The sequence below is a fragment of the Varanus komodoensis genome, unplaced genomic scaffold (assembly GCF_004798865.1).
Source record: "Varanus komodoensis strain SLA01 unplaced genomic scaffold, ASM479886v1 scaffold85, whole genome shotgun sequence".
Taxonomy (NCBI): Eukaryota; Metazoa; Chordata; class Lepidosauria; order Squamata; family Varanidae; genus Varanus; species Varanus komodoensis.
The window spans coordinates 1690679-1712099 of record NW_025336543.1 but is presented as its reverse complement, the minus strand read 5'-3'; positions in this window follow the sequence as shown (position 1 = coordinate 1712099).

Here is a 21421-nt window from a genome sequence, read left to right as displayed (position 1 = left end):
AATGGAGAGAAATTCTTCCTCTATTTGTACATCGTTCTGCTCTGACAGACAAAAATCTCTGGAGGCATGCTTGACACATCAACAAGACAGGTGGGGCATGTGTCTTCTTTAGTCTCATTATGTTTATGCTGTTATGGCAGAGTTCTCCGAAGAGCTGTGTCAGCTGGAAAAGCAGCCTGTGCTGCTCTTCAAAGAGGCAGCAATGCTCAAATGCCTGCTTCAGGGGGCCCTTTCTAGAGTCAGGTATTATGAGATGCGGGGACGGGGGGGGGGGTCCTGGAGATGATGTCTGCTGCAGGTGATCTCCAGGGACTCCCATCCTGGTATAATGCCTGGTTCTGAGGAAGGACCTCTCATGAGAGCAGTGATAGAGAAAGTCACCATGTTAGTCTGTTGCAGCAAAAACAAAGATTCTTGTAGCACCCAAAGACTAACAAGAAAACATGCATTTGCTGTTAAGGAACCACCAGACTTTGTTGTTTCCCCCACATGCATCTTGTTCCGCCGTATGAGCTACCTGGCTTTAAAAGGGGCTATGAGAGTCATGGGAGCTGCGGCAGCACACTCAGCCCTATGTGGCGGCATTGCGTCACACAGCTGTACCTCATTGTGATTGCAGCTCAGCTGTGAGCCTCCTGGGGACCTTGCATGTGCTGCGGGCAGACCCATCATCAAATGTCAACCCATACTTTGGCATGTCTAAAGGAACGCTTGCGTCCATATATGCCATCTGCAGTATGCCCATTCTACGGGTTGCTGAGCAGGAATGGGCTACTGCACTCATGTTCCCCATGTGGTTTTCCCCCGCGCAGCTTGCTGAGCACTCTGTGCAGGATGGACCCATGGTCTCATCCTGCATGGCTCTTCTTATGTTCTTAGCACTTCCCTTGCTCATTCCACAGTACTATTTCGATTGGGATGAATTAAGTTCAGTTCAAGCCCATGACTTTTCATATGTTCTCTCCAGGAATCTTGCAGAGAATAGCCACCCTTTTAGAATGGCTCCTCCTAAAGTTTTAAATAAGCTACTTAGCACCTCTAACCCTGGGAAAGAGAGAGATGTATGTATCCCCCAGCCCTCCATTACTGCCTCTTTATTGGGATGCCTTCCCTCACAGCTCAGACTAGCTCTTCAGTGCTCTGTTTTGCTAATGTTCTTAACTGACACTCTGAATTGTGCCTCAAAGGGCTTGTCTGCCTAAGAGAGAGAATGAAAGCACAATCAGACTTAGCTCAGACCAGCAAGCCCTTCATCTCTTTATTTTTAGTCTTGAATTGCAGCTGATTGATTAGCAGATATAAGATAATTGGTCCCACCCAACCTCCAAATCCGCCTTCAGGGTGACTTTCCCAACTTCCTGTATTTCCACACCTTTTAGATGTGAGCAAATTTCACCCAGTTAATAGCAGTTAAACAACCTGAAAGCCTGCCTAAGTCTTGGTGCTATTATTTTATCACCCCATTCACTCAAGTCAAAGAAGAGGCAAGAGGGAGAAACAACAGAACAGGGAGGGGCAATGGCCAGGAAGACCACAGTGAATATGTTTGTGAGTCCCTGTCTAAGCTAGATGAGCTAATGGGCAAAACTCCGAAGATAGTAGGTTTTATCCTGTCATCTTTCTAACACTTCTGTCCTTGGTGAGAATTGTGCAATCTCCAGGAGATTATCCGACAAACTGATGGGCTTGTGCAATTGCACAACAGAGATTAATTAAAATGTGGAAATTGCAAATCAAGTGGAAATGAGCTTACCTGGGTACATACCTTTTCAACTCAAATAAATTTAACAAGACAGGAGAAAGGAAAACAGACAAGGCAGGTAATAAGTTCATAACTGGGTCTGCCCAGCAGTGATGATTGCAGCATTTTGTAAATCACTCAGTGGATGAGGAAACCACCATATTTGCAGCCAAATAGGAATTTTGCGCAGATCAAGATGGGATTGTGTCTGTGGTTGTTTCTTTGGTTAGGGGCTTTGTCTGCAATATTAGCTTGGCCTGCTTGAGTAACAGAGAGCCACTGCTTTGAAGGTGCATTACTTCAACACATAGGCTCTTTCCTGTGCTGAGATTTTGTAGAATCAGTCTGTGGGCAAATGAGGATATAAGACCATTTCCTTTCTGAGAACCCTATAGTCCTATTCAGTTCTTCGCATGAGTAAACTCTATACCCGAGGAAGTCTTGTTGCCCACTATGTGTGGAGAGTGACTATCTGGAGAGGGGAGACTTGTTGATTCCATGGAGGTTCTTCCTGAAAATTTAGAACCCTTAGAATATCAGGATGCTAACATCTGGGAAGTACCTGCACAGGTAGGGTCTTCTCTCTTGTCTGCAGGCAGAACTCTTCTATGCAAGGCATTAATTATGTATTAGCCATTCTGTACTTAACAGTTGTTTGTTTGGTTTCTTTGGACCACATTCTTTGGTTTTGCTTCAGATTTTTAAAAGCACTTTCCTGGGTTTTTATAGGGAGGGAGGATTTGTTTCTGAAAGTGAAAGAAATGGTCATTTCCTACTTGTGTATTTGTGCTATTCTACTGTGTCACAGAAAAGCAGGAAAGGGAAAGCTCTTTGCATAGAGCTTGGATCTTAATTCTGCCATGAAATCAAAAGTGGATCTGATTAACAGCGCTGTGGTTGTGTGTATAAGTTCACAGTTGCCCTCCACATGTAGAATGGGATAAGAATAATGAGCGAAGGGCAGAGCTACAAAATTTGTCCCTATGCTCCCACCTTGTATGGAGTGCTTGTAGGTGAAGAAGGTGACTGAATAGGTCTTAAGAGTATTATATATGCAAGATTCTTCTCACAAAAACCTTTGGTGAATTATTCCCTTATTTACATTGCTGCCACCACAGTCATTCCCTTCTTTCTATTCTTGGACCATTTACCAACTGGAGAAAGACCTCTGCTCTTATCGGATGACTAAATTTGTTCAGGAGCCCTTGGTGAGAGATGTAATTAAAGCTTTTTGGAAGTTTAACTATATAACATCTATCGGATTGCAGCTCTTTACATATGTGATATTGTTAAAGAATTTTAACGTTGGCAGAAGCCATGCCGGGTTATATTCAGGAAAACTTGTTTTTCTCTGTGTTTAACAACTTTAGCTTTCCTAATGCATCTTACTAATTTACCTGAAATGGAGGTAAGGCCAACAAGTCTGCAATTGCTTAACTTTATTGGCCATCCTGGATTAATTTGTAGCTCTGGTGCCTTCCACTCATGTTATGAACCTCCTCTTCTGGAAGTCTCAGACAGCTTGGGATTCTCTCACATGCAAGAATATATAAAGTGAATGAGAATAGTTTTAGGGGCTGAGAGGAGAGATAAAAAGAGATGAGATACTAACTCAGAAAAATCTTTTCATATTATCCTGCAGCAAAACATAAACTCAAAAGTGATCAAAGGGAGAATGGAGCAGGGTAAAGAAGGCAAAGCTGGGATTCATTAAGGGGTTTTTTTTGTAGTTATTTGAAAATTTCCTGGGCCCAAAGGAATGTTTGAAGCCACTTTATTGCATTCAGCTAATCAGGCCTGAGCATATTCAGTACCTGGATGGGAGACACCTTGAGAACTCCATGGATCTATTCTGGTCCCCTTGGACAAAGACAAGAGATAGAAAAGTCATATCTGGTTTTTGTAGTTGTAAAGCACCATACGGGTGGATGGTGGTTGAGCATGTGTGCAGGAGAGAAAGAGAGAATGTAATGCTGCCAATTGTTCATGTGCTGCATTTGGCAGAGTATTTGCCCTTCAGGCAAGAAATGGAAGAGCGTTATCCTATTTGACATGATCTTTCTAAAATCATATTTGCTGTCAAGTCCTTTGATAAGTAATCTTAATATTGCTACTTGACAAGTGCAATTGCTGAACACCAAACGTTGAAATGCACAAATGCTACATTTCAGGGAAGTTGTGCCGAGTTTAGGGCTCTGCTCCGATCTCTTATGGCTTTTTGTCCAAAGACTTGTGTATGAACTGGGAACCCCTTGCCCCACACAGTGCTTCTCTGCTTTAAACATACCCACAACCCCATTCCAGCAGCGAAGGAGCAGAAGGAGCAAATTCCCCATGCAAGGCATTCTGCCACCTGAGGCGACGGACAAGATGGTGCCAGGGCTGTTCTTTTTTTCAGAACTGCTTAAGGGACACCACGTCTGAAGGCCGCTGCCTAGCTTAGAGGTTCTAGGGGAGACCACATGGCACGCGCTTCTCTCCTCCAGCACCTTAATGCCACTCCTGAACTGCCTCCTTGTCGTGTGCATATACAAGAAAGCACGCCAGGTGTACGTATTGTGCTTCTTACATACAAGCCTACAAGAGAGAGGGTCAATGACAAGAACATTGTCTATTGTGGGAGCTTTATCATGTAGTGTAAGAACGGCAGGGGCCAGGGATGGGCAGGAAATGCAGACAAGTATTGAATGACAGAATTTATACCCTGGTGGTATTAATCTAATTAGGAACAGGCAAATTCATGGAGGATAAGGCTATAAAAGGCCACTGGTCCTGATGGCAGAGGCAGCATGCCTCTATATGCCGGTTTCTGGAGGAAACCTTGCACTCATGGTTACGGTGTCAACAGAATGTTGGACTGAATAGGCCTTTGCTCTAATTCAGCATAACTCTTCCTTTCTCCTTTTCCTTCCTTTTATATCCCACCTTTTCCCCTCTTGCAAGGACCTTAAGGTGGCTTACCTGATCATCCTCCTGTCCATTTTATCCTCACAAAAGCCCTGTGAGGTAGGCTAGGCTAAGAGTCTGTGATTAGCTCAGCTAGTTTCATGTTTGAATGGAGACTAGAACCTGGCTCTTCGGTGTTCCTGCCCAGGACTCTAACTGCTCCACCACACTGATTCTCTTATCTGTTATGTTCTTATCCCTCCCACAGCCTGAGAATGTAAGAGCCCTACCTGATCAGACCAAAGGCCATGTTGACTGTGGCATGCTGGGAGATGATATCCAGCATGTGGAGGGCACCAGCTGCCTGTGCCTGTGCAGTCTAGTTCAGCATACAGTTCCCACAGTGACCTATTGGAAACCCACATGCCTTTGGAAACCTCTCAAGCAGAACCTGATTGAGGCAGTAACCCCCATTCACTCATGTTCTCTAGCAACTGGTATTCAGACATGTACTGCCTTGGATGCTGGAGATAATACATAGGCCTTTTCTGCACAAGGCAGCAAAACCATTGTTAATCTGCTGTGCCTACTTTTCAATTTGGGCCAAAACTGAAATCTAAATAGTAAGCAAAGGCTGTTTCTTTTCTTGCCTTTCCACTGACTTGCCTCTAGGTGGCTCTGTGGTCTAATAGAGCAACGCAACAATAAAGGAGGAAATTGCTTTTTCACTTTCACAATTAAAGCTCAAATTTTCTCTGCTATTTTTTTTTTAAACTACACAATGCACTGTTACATACTGAAGAAAACTGGAAGGCTGCAATGTTGTTCAAACGACCTGCAAACAACCATGCATGGAGAAAGACAAACATGCAATAAAGGCGTTGTGTAGAAAAGCCCATTGGCATCTTGATTAGTATATTCAATATAATGCATTCAGTGGAAACAGCAGGATTATTTCTAGGATCCTTGCCAAATATTTATTCTTCCCTGGAGGTCTAAGGAGATCTGTATTACAAATGTCCGCCATTAAAACTGGAGGAAGTTTAAAATAAACACCTTTGACTTTTAATAAATCTGAGTTATTAATGTTTATGTTGTTTCATTTGAAATTTGAAAAATCACACTGAGGAGCAGTTTGAACATATTATAAGGAAAGGTGTACGTAGTCTTCCACAACAGCTGATCCTGCAAAACTTATTATTAAAAAGAAAGTGGAATGATATTGGCACAACATAGCAAATAAGCTCAAAGATAGTTCAAATGATCAATGAAAGTTGCACATGGAAGTTGTGCTTCACTCTGAGGTCAAGCCAGGATAACTGTTGGGAGTTGTCTCTTCTACAGATATTGCCTGAAGGCCTGGGGAGGGAGTCTGTTTTACAGGCAGAAGGCTTTAATCTCGCTGCTGTAACCTCACATATTCTCTATCTGGCATTCCTTCCAGGGACAATTTAGAGGCCCAAACATCCTTGTGTTTGGCATCATGGATATCTGCTTGTGAAGATGCGTTAAAATCATATAAAAATCTTTTCATGATTTAAAATCATATGCTTTGTTCTGTACTGGGGATCAACAGCCCATCTAATCCTGCACTTTTAATTTTGACAGTTTACCAAAGACTCGAGCAGACATCTTTTCAGTGCTAGTAGAATGCAACTAAAAGGTACTCTGTTAATATTTATACCACAAACTTCTACTGATAGGTTTCCAGAGAGATTTACAAAGGAAATAGCACATTATGAACAAACCTTATCAAACCCAACAGAATTAAACAAATATAAAAAGAGTAGCCCAGAACTGAAAATTGGGGTTTCATGAAATGTTAGCAGATGCTAACAGCAACTTCAAAACTGGCTTATTTTAAAATCAGAGCAAAACACAAAAAGCAACAACCACCTTGCCGAATATTGTATTTTTTTGATGCTGTTTGATGCTGTACCATTTTGTTTTCTCAGCTAATGCTGCTTCAGGAAACCAGTCTTACACTCCTTATCCTAAACTTAACTCAGGCCATGGGAACTCGGGAAGCAGCCTTACACTGAGTCAGACAACTGGCCCATCCAGCACAGTGTTGCTGACATTGACTGACAGTGGCTGTCCTGGCAGAAGTCTTTCCCAGTCCTACCAGGCAAAGCCACGGCTTGGATCTGGTACAGGACCACAAACCACTTGATTGAATGACCTCGAGGATGACCATACAGGTTTGCAAGCCAGTCTGACAGTACAAAGAGTCAGCAATGCCAAGGTCAATGAAGGCAATCAAAGGAAGAGGAAAATGCTGCTGAAAAGCAGCAAGCAGGGAAACAAACGAGCAGCAAAGACATCAAAACAGGGTGAATTTATGGTAATTACTTACAGAAGCCCCACCAAAAAGAGCATTCTCATTACCTTAGAATCCTTTGGTGTGATTTACCTGGGGATGAACCCTTATATTGCAGATGGATTTCAGACAGAGATTCATAGTTGCCATATTGAGGGATGATTTAGAGTGACATTGGTCTACAGGAGCATCCTGTAGAAACAAAAAGGTTGTTTACAGTCTGTCAACTGAAGTTCCATTAATATCCCTTAATACAATATATTTGGCATTTGATGTTCCATCAGCTTAGGCAGCTGCATGATGAAAGTTTTACTCAGGTCATCTATGACCCTGTAAGAGACCATTTTACTTGGTCACCAGCCTTAACATGAGACAGTTTCCAGGGAGGAGAAGGCAATTATTGCTAGAAAACACTTTGACAAAATACCACTGTCAGAAAGAGAGACCAATAAATAACTCAGTTGAAGAGAAACCATGTTTGTTTGCTTTCATCACTCAAAAAGAAGAAATAACTCATAGCACAGGTTATATAGAGTTCTAGTCCCCACTTGGCCTTGAAGCTGCCTTGGTAAATTTGGGCCAGTCACAGACTCTCAGTCGAACCTGTCTCACAGGGTTGTTGTTGTGAGGACAAATGGGGAGGGGGAGAACTTTCTATAGCACCTTGGGATCTTTGAAAGAGGATCAATGGCAGGATATAAGTATGATGCAGTAGTTGTTGTCGCCGTCGCTGTCATAGTAATAGGTATTTATAATAGGTGGTTATAACAGATAAACATTACCATTCACTCCTAGACCATGTTAATGTATTTGAACACCCTATTCTTTGGTGAGGGAGAAACATACTTTTGATATTGGGAGATGCCTCCATTAAGAGGAACCCTATGAAGGCATCAAGTATCACACTACACTTAATATTCCCCGCAACTCTGGGGCCATGCAATTTATTCATTTTCTCTTCCCCTTGCCCCTTAAAATTATGGGCACTTTGAGAGCATATTGCAAATTCGTCACATTCTTTGTCTGAACTGAAGCTTTAACCTGAACAGGCTAGTGAATAGTTTAAAAGTTGCTTTGTTTTACAGTGGTTCATCTGGAGGGGTGCCTCTGCCAGCTTTTGTGCTCACTTTTTCCTGTTGTTCAAAATGCTGTTGTTTCACCTGTTTCTGTTGGAACAAAAAAAAAAAAACCTGATTAAACTGCTCTGAAAGGGGAAACGAAGACAAGTATAACATTAAAGGCAATAAAAAGAACAAATTAGTGAAACGTGTGGTTATGGTCAGTACGGAACTTTTCCAAAATGTCGCAATGAGCCATAAACGTTTTGAAATTACTGCAATTTATACTGCAATTTATATCCTGCCTTTTTCCTGCAAAGGGCTCAAGGCAGCTTACATCATTCTCCTCCTCCATCTTATCCCCACAACAGCAACCCTGTGAGGTAGGCTGGACTGAGAGTCTGTGACTGGCCCAAAGTCACCCAGTTGGCTCCATGGCTGAGCGGGGACTAGAACCCAGATCCTCTGAGTCCCAGTCCCATGCTCTTAACCACTGCACCACACTGGCTCTCAGCATCTTTATTATCGCCATCTAATTTTGCCTTATTCCCTTTTCACTAAGCAACTATTATTTTTTGACAATATATGTTTTAAGTCTAGAAGTAAGGCTTTCTCAGGGTAGTCAGATAACTTTAGCTTGCCAGATTTTCACAGGTTCCCATTCCTGCATGTTTAATTGCAGACATTAACGGGTGAAAGCACATATCTCCATCCTATCAAAAGCTTTACCTACTAATTTTTATAGTTCAAACTGCTGTTAAAATCTCCTTCCAGGCCATTCCCAACTCTATAATTCTGTGAAAAACATAGGAACAGGGTTTTTGCCCCCTTTTTGTGTTGACAACATAAGCAACCCCTTCTTCAAGTGCATATAATAAACATGGGTGGGGTGTGCATGAGAGAGTGAAAAGGAGGAAACTGCCAGTCACATGGAAGATAATTTTCCTTTGAATGGGCCCATCACAGTAAAAATATCAGGAATTATCTCAGAGTTCAGATGACAATTCAAGTGGAAACTAGGGAAAGAAGATCTCAATTATTTGGCCATGTGGTAAGATAAAAACAGTCAAGAAATCTGAACCTAAAGGCATGGTTGGAAGGGAGGGAGGGAGATAGGACTCTTGAACATTTAATAAATCTTCAAAAAAGAGAATTTTGGGAGGAGAAGCTTGTGATGGAACTGGTGTTGGAATGTGAAAAGCTGCATTAGCTAAAACTTATGATCTCCTGCAAACGTAAACTTCCCCAGATCCTAAAATAGTCTTCCTTGACCCTTACTTAGGAACTCCTGTGAGGTAGGTGGCTACTAAGAAGAGGGCCTTTCCAGTTTTGGCACCTTTCTCAGCTCCCCAGAGAACCTTGCTTGCTGCCCCCATTGTGCTCTTTTTAATGCCCAGCAGGGACCTTCCTATTTTCCCAGGCACTTTAGTGTTTTACATGATGTAAAATCTGTACTTTAAATGTTTGCCCTGCTGCTAAGGTTTGATTTTTGTTTTGGTTTTATACTGCAGTTTTAAACTTGCATATTTTATCCAGTGGTATTTTATGGTTTGAATTGTTGTGAACTGCTCAGAAAGCCTCAATTTTAATTGTTAGTATTATTCATTGTTAATATTATTTATTTTATTTTTCGGGCCAGGTCAACTCCTATTATATTGTTTTATACTGCTCTTATTTATTTATTATTGTGAGCCGCCCCGAGGCTTTGGCGAATGGGGCGGCATAGAAGCCTTCCAAATAAATAAATTTGGTAGTATAGACATGAAATGAGTAGATAGTCACTACTACAGGGTGGAAGTCTCGTAGGTGGGCGATTCTGCAGGGTGGAAGTCTCATAGGCAGGCGATTCCCAGATTGGGAAGTTGAGCCAGTCACTTGTACTGGACAGGGTTGCACTAATTCTGATGGAGTGGGTACATCTTTGTCACTGGCAGAAGGTACAGGTGGCTGCAGTTGAGGGGTGCTTTTTACCAGCCTTAGGTGCTGTGCCAGCTATGGCCATTTCTGGACAGGGATAGCTTAGTCATTTTAATCCATCCATTGGTAACCTCTTAACTAGAGCACTGCCTAAGTAGTCTCGTTGAGAGGGCTGACTGATGCCACATAACCGCCTTGCTGTAAGAGCTGGAGTGGCTGCCAATTTGCTACTGGGCCAGGTTTAAGATTTCTGTATAGAGTGGGTTAAACCACTGAGCCGCTGGGCTGGTTGATCGAAAGGTCGACTGTTCAAATCTGCAGATGGGGTGAGCTCCTGTACTCTGTCCCAGCTCCTGCTAACCTTGCAGTCTGAAAGCATGCAAATGCAAGTAGATAAAAAGGTACCACTTCAGTGGGAAGGTAACAGCGTTCCGTGCACTTCGGTGTTTAGTCATGCCGGCCACATGACCACGGAGACTGTCTGCAGACAAACGCTGGCTCCCTTGGCTAGGAAACCGAGATGAGCACCGCCCCCAAGAGTCAGACATGACTGGACTTTAATGTCATGGGGAAACCTTTACCTTTTTTATAGAGCTCTAAGCCTGTTGGGAACAGGATATTTAACAGAACACCTTCCCCCATGTAGGCCTGCTCTGCTCCCTGTAAGAGAATTTCCTGTTGTGCCATAGCCTACCAATGCCCACCTGGCAAGAACCAAGAAGAACCCTCTCCGGGAACCCTCCGTGAAAGATATTAGGAGGGTGAGTACCCAGAGGAGGGCCTTCTCTGCGGTGGCACCCCAGTTATGGAATGCGTTCCCCAGAGAGGTCCGTCTGGTGCCGTCGTTATTTGTTTTTCGGTGCCAGGCCAAGACCTTTTTATTTAAATGTTACTTTAATTGCTGATTTTATTTATTGATTTTATATTTATGTCAGGATATTTCCAGTTTTTTACGTATTGTATTGCTATTTATTTGTGTTGGAAGCCACCTCGAGGCTTTTGCGAATGGGGCGGCATATAAGAATTCCAAATAAATAAGCAAGTAAGTAAGAGGGCTTTTTCAGTGCTAGCACTCATCCACTCGCTGGAAAACCTCTCCCCTGGAATGGAGCATGTGTTACGCAGTTACAGTATAGATGCTGGATGAAGCATTTCTCCTGTGGCTTGGTGTTTGTTGATTTAGAACAGGGACACTGATAATGATTGATTAGCTGAATCTTACTTGCATTATAATTTTCATATTGTAAACTACCTGGATATGGTGTACGTGATGAGTGCCACTAGGTAAACAATAGTGGACTCCTATGGCCAAGAATTAAACTTTGGAGGGAGTTAAAGAAATGGAAGATTGAAATGCATTAAAATTGGAATCATTGGTCTCATCAGTGAAGGATGATTGGAGTAATAAGAAATGATTGTTGGCAGGGAAAGCAGAAAAGGGTCTGCTTTATGGCAGCACCAACAAAACCAAGTAAAAGCACCATACCCGGCACCTATTTTCTCATTCCTTTTTCTGTTTTCTCCATTATAGTTTCTCTTTCCATGTTTGCTGATAAAGAACCTTGACCTTCAGCTTGACTGCAATGTAGCTGGAAAGCATGAAGCCCTTTACTTTAAAATGTGGCTGGGGGTGGATTCTGGAAAAACAGTAAATGTGATTGAAAAGGCCTCCCACTCAGCAGGGCCATCTTAACAGCATTATGGGCCCCGGGCAAAGCAGTGTACTGGGGCTCCTACAACAGCTACAACTACTGTTAATTTAGGAAGTTTTCCAATTTTCCAAGGGTTAACAGACACAGATGGGGCCCACGGGCAAGTGCTGATCAGGCCCATGCCTTAAGACGGCCCTGCCGCTCAGGCACCTGAGGCATAGGAATCTCTCTTCCAGGGGAAAATGCTGCTTACTGCCCACACCCATGACTCTGTAGTCTTCCCTCTGCAGACGAATGCACCACAGGCATGAATGGGCATGAGGATGCTGTACAATATCCAAGTATCCAATTATTAGCTGCTGTATAGGGGAAACGAGAGGAAAAGCCAGCAAACCTGCTCTCTTTGCCCTGGCAATACATTAATTACATTAATGTAATCAACACACACTTACCATCTGGTGTTTATTTTGTATAAGTGATCATTTTTACTGGTAGCATTGCATGCGTTTTAGATAAATGTACACACTGCAGTTTGATTTGTTGTTTGAAAGACTATGATAGCAATTGTTCCACGAATATTCTCATCTGATAACCTTACAAATATGTATGGATCGAGGGTATATGAACTCTGGCAGATTACCCCAACTAGATAAAAACCTGATTGCTTTAGTATGTCTTGAATGTGTGTGCAAGCAGAAAATTTTGATTATTTTATATAATTCCACTTATCTTCTCTATTATTAAAAATGAGTTCTGTTGTTCTCAAGTCAAGAAAAGGAAAATTAATATTTTCATATGCCTGTACAGGGAAAGCTACAAATATATACATGTTTATTTATTTATGATGTTATTTATACTGTTTTTAGTCTTGATATATTTAAACTTATTGATATCTAACCCCTCAGCTGCATATTCTCTGCTTTATTGTATGCTGCTTTTATGTGTTTTAAAATTTGCTGTTATTTTATGTAATACTGTTGTAACCCACTTAGAGTGTCTTCGGACTAGTTATAGCAGAGTAGAAGTTGAATAAATAAATAAAAGTTTAACCATCATACTTAGTCCCATCTGGGAATTGTAGTCTGGCCAGTGTGTATAAAAATCTTTGTTATAACTCCTAAGCTGTCCCTTTTCACAGAGCTATTATTTCTTGGGGTCTGTCCAAACAGAATCACTATTAAATTAGTATTTGAAGTGTTCATTGAGATTTCCTTTTTAAATAATTGCCCAATTGTCCTCCTTTTGATGTGCAATCATTGTCCTGAATTGATGGTCCAAACTTAGCAGGTCAATAAAACAATCATTCCAACTGTAGTGTCTCATTATGTACCTTCCATTTTGGTCTGTATTCTGAGCTGAAGTTCCACCTTCCATTAATCTTAGCAATTTCTTACTAACATTTAAAAATACAGCCTGCCAAACACACAGACTACAAACTTCCTTCTGTGTAACTCATAAATATTGAATCTTGTGATATGTGTTGCTTCCAATTTCAGTGCTTCTTGGAAATAGGCATAACAGCTAATATTTTATTTCTTCTGCAAGTAAAAAGCAAACATTTTCAGGATCTGTTCTTAGAATGGTAGATCTGAACTGTGCCTCTAGACTGGGTTCAATAAAACTTCCAAATTAACCTTGCTGCTTGAGTCCAATAAGCTGCATGTCTATAGGAGCAACAAAGACATTATAAAATATCCCTATTTCTGTGGTTTCTGCAGCGGGGGTGGGGGTGAGCAGAAGAGTGGAAGACAGAAAAACTTCCCTTTTCTTAAGTTCCTTTGTAAGTGGTATCTTGGTTATCTGTGCTGTAGACCAACTTTATTTATTTATTACATTTATTTACTGCCCAATAGCCCAGAGAGTTCTCTGAGCAGATTACAATAAAACACAATAAAATAAACAGTACATTAATAAAACAAATAATAAAATATTTGGGCAGCCATGCAATGCATAATTATTTAGGAATAAGTCTTACTGAATCGGGCAGGATTTCTGCTGAATAAATATGCAAAGAATCAGACTGCATACTTTCAAGTCATAAACTTGCTCGTGCAAGTCATTCATATCTCCATAACATGGGAAGAATGTCGACCTGGGTTGGGAGCTTAGAGAGCATGTAGGGACAAAACAAGGTCCTAGTGGATTTCAAGTCATGGCAGGCTTGAGTCTGGGTTCGGAAGTGGCATGACTGAGCTCTTTGTAAACCAGTAACAGCAGATAGCAGGAACACCCAGGGCCATTTCACATGTTACACAAGGGCAAACCTGGCTTTGCTGTATGCATATTTTCAACATTTGATGTAATATACAAAAATGATCCTTGTGATACTGATACAGTCTCCTGCAGAGTTCTTAAAATTTTAGGGTGAAATGAAACCTGGGGGAAGAAGACCCCTGGCGTTCAAAGTAATGTAGGGTGCAGCTCCACATACTTGAGCTTAGGTCTACTGATCTAAATGGAGCTTATTTCAGCATAGAAATGTATAGGGTTGTACACACATTGGCCAGGCGTTCTGCTTAACAAGGATGGTTCTCAGGTTCTGCCTTCTGTATGTCTGGCTGCCTGGCCCACGTCTGTATTTAAGTTGGAGAATGATAAAAGGGAGACAAGGACCCTTGAAGAGACCCATCAACAGCTGGCAGTAGATTGAAGAGGCACACAGGAGGTCACCTGGCCTGTTTTCCGCACTATGGGGCAATGTATTGTATGTCTATTTAAATTGTAAATATTATCGACCATCCTGAGACTGTAGAAGTCAGTCGGTATATAAAAGCTTGAAATAAATAAATAAATTCTACATTTGCATGTATTCATGTTCATTAGTACATGGAAATGTTACACAAATTGCTTTAATCTTTGGTCTTCCTTTTTTGGTGATGCATTTCATGTCTTTTGGCAATGTGTATGTAGCATCATGTTTATAAATGGAAAAGCTTCTAGGAATCACTTAGACATAGGGCCTTAACTATTTATTTTACAAAATATGTACAGAATTAAACAAAATATGATATCATTCAGTCAAATAGCATTTTTTAGAAAGAGAAAATGAAGAAAGAAACATTTAAATTCCCTTCCAGCATTCTCACTTCAAAGTCACATCTTGGTGGCACCTTCCTCTCCTTCTGAAATACTTTATTCCCAACTAGACAATTTGTTCTTGTTGTCAAATGCTATCAACTTGTCTTGGAATTATGGCAATCCTATGAAGAGTGCCCTGGAAAGTTTTCTGTTCTTGACAGGCCTGTTCACCTCTTGTAAACAATTAGGCAATACAAAACAATAAAGATTAACAAATTGCAACAAGTGCATGCTAAGGCTGCAATCCGTTGCATGCTTACTTCAGAGTAAGTCCTATTGTGCACAGTAGGGCTTATTTCCAGGAAGTATGGGGTTGGTGGGTAGTTCTTCCATGATTTAAGTTTGCTTAGGAGTAAGTAAGTAAAGAATAAGTTGGCATAGGAGCATGATATTAAGGTCCACCCATTTTGCACTCCTTTTCTCATTAGAGTTCTTTACAATGGGGTCATTATTGTTATTATCTTAATAAAAATTGGCTTTCCTAAAATCCAGATATGGATTCCAAGTATGCCATGATCACTTTCCACCATACTTTCCATAACTGCTATGTGATCCACCAGGTCATCCCAGCTTTCAAGCCCTGCAGAACTTTTCATCTGGCAAGATGCTACACAAAGCAAAGGAAAGGGGGAAGTAAAAAGCGACTGAGGTTGAAACCATGGAGTCTGTTTTTTTGGAACAAATGGTATCTATGTACAAATGCAAAACATGGGAGCAATTCTGCTTTCATGGTGCCTCTTCAGAATGGGGGTTCAAGCATCAGTATCAGAGCCCCTCGGAGGTATTATGACTGGGTTCACATATTCTAACCTGCCAGAGGAACCCTCCTGCTTCCCTTGGGATAGCTTATAAGCTATTACTTGTTGTAGGGTTGCAAAAGCCCTTCGTGGCTTATTTGTTTATGTCTATATTTAAAACATTTATATGTTGTCTATTTCACCCATGGCTTCTCTAGGCGGCTAAAAACAGACAATTAAAATACATTATAAAACAATAAAACAATGGCTTAAGTTACTATAAGTATAAAACCTAATAAATTACATTAAACTAATACAACTGGAGGGTTAGGTAGCGACTAATAAATATTAAAATGTCTTTTAAAGAGGTAGGTATTTGCCTGGCTCCAAAAAGAGTATAAAGAAGGCACTGGGAAAACCTCTAGGAAGAGTGTTCCAAATGTGGGGAGCAGCAACAGAAAAGGCTCTCCTGCTAACAATCACCTAGCTAAGGGATGGCTGAAGTAAGAGGGCCCCCTGCATTGATCTTAAAGCCCAGGTAGGCATATATGGGTGCCAGCCCTCCTGGGGCCTAAGCTATTTCAGGGCTTTATATGTTAAAACAAGTATTCCTTCCCATCAGTATCCGAGCAGCCCGATTCTGTACCATTTGTAATTGCCGGACCATCCAAGGGCAGCCTCACCTAGAGCGCATTGCAACAATCTATTTTGGACGGTACCATTGTACGGATAACTATTTTCAGGCTCTGTCTGTCTAGGCTTAGTGTGTCATCCAAACACAGGTGACACAGTAAGCCATGGTTAATCCAAAACAAGAGTTCCCTGGCCAGAGTTGCAAAGGGAGGTTGCCAGACTCTAGCAACCCTGCACCTCCTCTATCCCAACCCCCCATTCGGGGATTGAGGCAGAATAAGCGCACAAGCGATGCAGGGTCCATCCCATGATTGAATTAATGAAGGTCTCGCTAGTTGACCTGGGAGTGAGATTCGGTCCTGTGTGTCCAGTGCACTGACAGACAGAATCACACCTCCAACCTGGCTCTTACGCAGGGACTACAAGGAAGGCAAGGCAGCAGTTCAGTGGTGGGAGAGGGGACATGGGCTGTCTTGTTCCTGGGCAAAAAACCCAGTGCAAGACTGTCTGTGCCCCTCCTGCTGCTCAGCTACTGCCTCGCTGCAGCCACCAGCAAGGAAGGAGCAGCCATCTTCCTGCTCCTAGGCTGTGGTTCATCATGCCTGACAGCATGGAAGAAAGGGCTGCCTTGCGCTGAGCTTCGAAGGTCAAAGAAAGGCAGCCCTTCCTCCCTGCCTACTGCTCAGCTGCAGGGGCCCTTTCCTCCCACTTCTGAGCATGGCAGGGACTGCCTTGGCAGGAGTGTCGGGCAGGGAAGCGGAGGACTGCAGCTGGATGCGTCCACTTTGGGCAGCAGCCATCCTGCTCCCCTCCAAGCTCCAGAGCAGTGCTGGGATTCTTCTGGGATACCAGCTTCAGGACTGAGGGAGGAATTGGGGGAGTGGGGGCTGTACCTGTGGATCCCTGCTGAGTCCAGCCATTAGTCAGGCATGGCTGTGCTACTAGGAGCAACTTCAAGCCTGCAGTGGATATACCCTCCCCTCCAGACTGAAAGTATCATCCACACCTGTCCTATATATGCACCTTGGCACTGACAGTCACTGCTTTTTAAAAGAGGTGTTATATAGACAAAGAATTTAACTGTTTTGTTAAATACATGATGGAGAATTTGTCAGTAGCAATAATGGAAATCTCCTTTCATCCATATAACCGATAACCCTTATCAGTTTAAAAGAAATTAGGGGCTTTGTCTTTAGGACTGCCTTAAGGAGACTTCACTGCTGCAGGGGAAGTGGTGAGCACAAGGGAATTTTAAACACCTATTTTCTTATTAAGTGCCTGCTCTTGTGGGCAATTCACTAGTCATGGAAAGAAAGTCCTGATCAATAGACATATAAAGAAGAATCAATCAGCCCCACAGTTCAGGGTTCTTTTGTTGTACCTTCAGCGTCAAAGTGGTGTTCTGTTGAAGCACACAGACTGACTTCGGGTCCCATTATGTTGGTTGCAGCACCGTTTCCTGTTCTTAATCATATTACTCTTATTAAGCACTTCCCAACACTCCATAGATGCTTCGCATAATGCTAAAATAATATACATTTTAAAAAGAAAAGCTGGTTTTGAATAGGCTAATTATAAAATACACAGGGCAAAAGACTTCTCTTCTTACTCATGACAGTCCTGTGGTTTCTTCATTTTACTAGAATGTTCTTTTGAGGAAAAGAAAATGTCACTCCAAAAAGGATTTGATATAGATAAACCCTGCTCAAAGTTTTAGTGTTTCAAAACTGCTCAAATCCTCAGTTTTCCCCATTCATAATAGATATACTCGCTGGCTGGTCTTTTAATATGGAACCATGTTTCTTCAGCAGTGCAGTTTACATTCATCTTACTTCAGAACCTTCTGTGAAAGATTCTTGGGCTGCATATTTGAAATAAAATATTCTGAGCTGAATTTATTTTAATGATTGTTGCCTTAATTCTCAGGACATTTCAACATATGTAACACCTTAAAGCCAATTGATGATGGCCACATTTATATTTTAGCTAGTCAGATTTTTAAAACTGTATTGAAATACTCAGCACAATATACAGCAAAATTGTTCCATGAAAATATTCTCAAATTTCTGCATTTTCAGAACCTTTAAAATGTTTTATTAAAATAAAATGTGCTGTATCAAATGTTAGTGCTACTTAGAATATATTCTTATTAGAATAAGATAGGACTTAAATTAGACCAGCACTGGATATAATCCAGTGTGACCAGGTTTGCATAACGCCACAGTTCACCATGAGTAGAAGCTAGCCATAAGTTATTTAAACCCAGAGTATTTTGTACAGGCTGACTTATTTTTTTGGAGGAACCAGATATAAAAAGAACCCATGGCATGTTGTAGGTTTCTTCTTGCCCATAATGGGCTGTTAATATTGACTGAACCTGGGAGAAAGATTTTATTGTGGATTGTGTGATGGACTGCTGTGCCACCAATAAGAGTACTGAAAAACCCTGTGTTGCTGGCTTTTCCTGATCTCACCAGTGATTGCTTTTCCACTGATGCTGAAATCGTACTTTGGAACAACTGTCTCTTATATAATCTGTTTCAGTATCTCAAAAATGTGCAATTGGGGTGGTAATTCTTTTTCTTTCAGGCTTTTGCAAGTGCACACTTAACAGCTGTCCGATATGTGTACTCTTGCTGGTCAATCTTTTTCAGTTGCCAAAGGGAAAATTGACAGAGAGTCAACTGCACCAAAGGTGACAGAGGGAGGATATTTTTCCCTTGGTGATGTGATCCTCTTGGCTCTAAGTGCTGAATGGACACTTCTCACTGTCCTGCACCTTTCTGACACTTCACAGTCTCCAGCTACACCAGCTGGTAATGAAAAGGGGAGATATTAACTCCCTCCCCCTTTTTGGCACTTTTTCAGAGTGCTCATTGCTGTGGTTATTGTAGAAGGGATGGTGTGAATGGGGGCCTGTGGTGGGAAAGTCCTGCTGGTGCCGGTGCCTTATTTTTGACCCATTCTGCTGCCCTGTAAGGGTTAACAAAATCAGGAATATTTGCATTGCATATTTTTGCATTGAGAAATATAGACCCAGTGAAGGGCTTGGAAGTAAATAGAGGGAAACGGTGAGCACTTGCAGTAAAGGGGCAGTCAATAGAGATGTGCAAAATTCCCTTACTTAACTTCCCAGTCCTTAAACTGGTGCACATTTCCATTCATGTTCCTATCATTTCATTTCTGTTCATTCTTGCATATTAAAGGACTGTCAGGGATCCACAGTTCCTGTAGTAGCAAGCATGCTGAAAAGGGCCCCAGAAAAGTGAGAAGAATTAATATCTCCCCATTTTGGGGGTAGTTAGAGGTTTGAGGAATTTACTTCCCAGCTTTTTCCCCATTGTCCCTGACAGCTCACACAAATTAACCGAGACTACTCATTTTGGATAGCTGTAAGAGCACGGTTGTTAAAAGCCATCAGAAACAGCAATACAAAATTAAAAAGGTAGTTGTACATTTTCAGGGGTTGAAAAAGAATATATACATTTGTTCCAATTGTGCTCATTTTAAACAGCCACAACATGGTAATGAAAGCAAAGGGTGGCAATCAGAGCCAGGGAGCTGTGGGGAGGAGAGGCAGATTTAACCACAAGAGTCCTCTGGGATCAGTGCCAGAGTTATCTGGACATGGGAAGGATGGGGAGAACAAGTCATGGGAAGCCAATCGTCTATCAGGCATCCCATGTGTTGTCTGGTATCTGTCCTGCATACCGTAGGTTGTTCAGCAAACAACCCAGCCTCCATGTCTTACTTGTTGGGTGCTGAAGCATGATGTGTGATCCTTCCCGCCTATTGTCTGTGCATGCCTTGCTTTCAAAAAAGTTATTGTGAAGCTTCACTGCCAATGCTGCAAAGCAGCCACCTTCTAGCTGACCTCTCATTAAAATCTTCCAACAGCAGACAAATCGTATGCACAGTGTCCAAAATTGTAATCCAGCAAGAACAGGGATCAATAGTTCTTTTCTTCCTGACTCATACCGATGATGCTTGAACAAATAACAAGGAAGGTCCTCAGTTCCCCTGGAACTGCAGCTACAAAATCCATTTTCATAGTCCAAAGGGGTAGCTGTGTTAGTCTGCCTAAAGGCTTGGGGCACCTTAAAGAGAAGCAGATTTACTTTGGTCAAAAATTTAGTGGTCTAAGTTCACTTCCATCACATACATGATGTTTTTTGTCAGTTAGCATATGCATGTATGCATACCCACAGAGATGATAAGAACAAAAGTGCACTGAAGGAGGCCAAATGGCTATGAAACAAACGAAAAATCCTTTTAAATTCTGCAGTAAATCCCTTCTATAGACAGATTTAAATTCTTGTTAAAATCAGTTTATAATATATTGAAATATTCCCTAAGATCTGTTTAAAAAACTGAACTAGGTAAAATAAATGCATTGGATTTTGATGATCTTACTTAAAATAGATTTCAATGGGTCTTTTCCAAGTATGACCAAGCCTGAATCTAATCTAGCAAGAGCACATGCAGTCAAAGCAACCCTATCCTCTCAGTCACTAGATCTGAAAATTATTGTGGAAGGTATTTAGGTAGGAACTGTTCAATATCTTCACTGAGATGCTGCCACTGAAGCACAAATGCTAATCTGGAATTTTGCTAAGAAATCTCCAAACTGACATTTAATTTGTGCTACACTGTAAATTACAAAGGCCACTTCAGGCAACACATTAGGATATTGCTTCAGTTTCATGTGTGGTTTCCGGCATGTGATGATGGCTCCATTACCGCTTTCATCATATGAACACGCAAAGTTGAAGCTGCATATTATAGCTTAATTGTTCCACATATATGTCCTGCAAAATGAACTACACTTACAAGACTTAAGAAAATTGTTAAGAACAAAACAGATGAAATTGCCTTTGGGCTGCAAGGTCATTTCTGCAGACACCCAGAGTTACTTAACAGGAGTCAGATAAGGATTAGCACGAGACAATGATCAATCAAAGCAAACCAATGACCTAGTTGAAGGTAATGCCAACCCCACAATTTAGTCCTAGGGTAAGCAAGGAGCTTATTTTAGTAAGTCATTGTTTAAACTGACCAACATTGCTTGCTGCCCCAGATTTGGACATAAAAAACTCTTCTTAGTTTAAAACAGAAAGTAGATAAAAACATGAGAAGAGTCATTCTGGATTAGACCACTGGCCCATCCAGTCCAGCATTCTAGTCACAAAGTGGCCAACCAGGACATGGGTGCAACAGCATCTTTCTGCCCAAGCTCCCCAAGCAACAGGTGTACATAGGCATTACTGCCTCTGAAACTGGAGGCAGCATATAGTCAGCCGGACTAGTAGCCATCGATAGCCCTATCAGGCATAAATTTTTGGCTTCTGCATAGATGGGTGTATGGACTTCCATCTCCACAGTATTACTTGGAAGTCATT